Source organism: Ambystoma mexicanum, chromosome 1p (assembly GCF_040938575.1).
Source record: "Ambystoma mexicanum isolate Mex_15411 chromosome 1p, UKY_AmexF1_1, whole genome shotgun sequence".
Classification (NCBI taxonomy): Eukaryota; Metazoa; Chordata; class Amphibia; order Caudata; family Ambystomatidae; genus Ambystoma; species Ambystoma mexicanum.
Window position 1 is genome coordinate 5,792,880 of NC_090921.1, and position 2,166 is coordinate 5,795,045.

The following is a 2,166-nucleotide window of genomic DNA, read 5'->3' on the forward strand; positions in this document are numbered from 1 at the left end:
TCATATAAAATACCACCTCAAACTACACATTATTGAACCTGTGCTGGGAGTGATGTCTTCTTGAGTTTAAAGAATGCAGTCTCTTGCTGAGTGTATAGGACATTTTTGCAACTGTTGAACTTTGAAAAGTTAACTTTTTAGGATGTATTTTAACTTGGTGCAAAACTTGAATTGTCTTAAACCTACTCTGAACCTGCTTAATGTCACATTGTATTTAAACCAGCTGGGTAACATATAGCTATAATTACACCAGTTGGCATGTTGACACTTATTTGATGTGCCCCAGCCCCTCCTTATTATATTTGTGCCGCCTGGTCTGCCCCACCAATAGTAATTTCTAGTGACGGCAGTGCCCCCTTCTCCTTGCTTCTGCCTGGTACCGAGTCTATTAGCAGCACCAGCGCGTGGCAGCTTGTCATGCTATTAAGGACGTTAGCAGCTCAACATAAGTAGGTTAAAGTTCACGAGTCTATTTTAATATGTACTCAACCTTCTCGTTTATTTTGCAATTCTGGCATCTGGCGGTTAGTTTAAGAACAGCATGCGTTGAACAACGAGTTTGTTTGTTGGACACCGCTGTTGTAAACATATATGTAAAAAAGCACTTCAATATAACACCTTCCATCCAATCTCAATAAGGATACACCTTGAAAACAGCAGTAACACATACACATAGTTTTTTTTAAAAAAAAGACAGCTGGCCAGTACGGGGATCGAACCCGCGACCTTGGCGTTATTAGCACCACGCTCTAACCAACTGAGCTAACCGGCCATATAGAGGCGTCGTTGATTTTCCATAATTTATACAACCAGTCGAGAATTTTGGGAAATTGGTAATTTTTCCAACCTATCATTTCAGTACTCCTGTACTACCAGTATCTTTTCATGATCTATATGTGAGTGACCAGCTTTTTCCTGTATTCCTCGCTTTCTATCACACAATGTGGGGTGGCATGAAGCTACAGAAGCTTACTTTTTTCATCTTTGAAATATGTTTCTCCCCTAGTCGGCACGTCTTTGGAAGCATACTGAATTCTGAAGTTTGAAGGTTCCTAAAGCAACGTGTTTTCTATTTGCCAGAGTGGCTCTGTATCGCATTAGGGTCAGCCCTTTATTAGTGTGGCTAAGTGATGTAACCTACATTCTTACAACAGCCTACCCGGGGCAGCACCACACAACATGCGCCCAAGGCCGTGTGAAGGTGAGCAGGAGCACATTTCAAAGGTCTGCTTAGGGTACCGCTGCAAGAAAGCAAACTATTCAAAACCTCCTGCCTGGGGGTTCATGCCGCGCATCCTTGGCTGCCGCAGAAATATTATTATTATTACTATTTTTAAACAATTGTATTAGTTTACAACAAAATAACGTACAGACTTAGTAAATGATGACACATCATACATTGCTCTTTACAACCCCCCCCAAACTCCCCCTGTCGAAAACCCTGCCCAGCCTATTTCACTTGCCATGTCTACTTATGCTATACATCTGACTACACTGCACGTATTTCCATATCCCTACTCCGCAGATTGTGTTGGTGCAGGGGTTACCAGTTCTTGTAACATCTGTTTCCAGGCCTCTAAGTCTACATTCTGTTCCTCCAGTCCCTGACGGGATGCTTCTTGCCATGCAGCGGTTTCTGCCATTGACCATTTATGGAGGTCCCTCGCCCACACGCTTATCACCGGACCGCTGCGTGCTTTCCACCCCATTGCTATCCTAAGCTTCGCCAAAATGTATGCTAGGTCTCTCAATTTGCTAACATGTCTCGCATGCTTTGGTTTTAGCAGGATTACTAGCAGGCAAGCCGTGGGGGAATCTAAGTCTGCTGTCAGGCCAGCCTTAGTCAGGGTCTGAGCTACTTCTTGCCAATACTGGTGAATCTTCATGCAGGCCCAGAACATATGTGCCAGGTCTGCATCAATCGGGCTGCATTTCGGGCAAGATTGTTCTGTTGCTTTGATAAATTTAGCAATTTTCCTGAGAGCTAAGTATACTCTTTGAGTGACGTATAATCGGATTGCTGCGGAAATATTATTATAATTGAAACCTCAGAGGGAAGAAGAGAGCAGCACAGCCGTTGCCGCAATAAGGAAAATGAGTCTCCTCCCTGTGCGCTCCTGCCAGGTAGGGAGGGGACAGTACTAGGAGCAGGGACATCTGGAACCA

At 44.0% G+C, this 2,166-nt stretch overlaps 1 non-coding gene across 1 annotated transcript; it reads right to left on the reverse strand.

Annotated features, from left to right (window-relative positions):
• Positions 1 to 698: 698 nt before the first annotated feature.
• Positions 699 to 772, reverse strand: TRNAI-AAU (transfer RNA isoleucine (anticodon AAU)). The gene has a single exon. It is a non-coding gene; the product is annotated as a tRNA-Ile (tRNA).
• Positions 773 to 2,166: the final 1,394 nt, after the last annotated feature.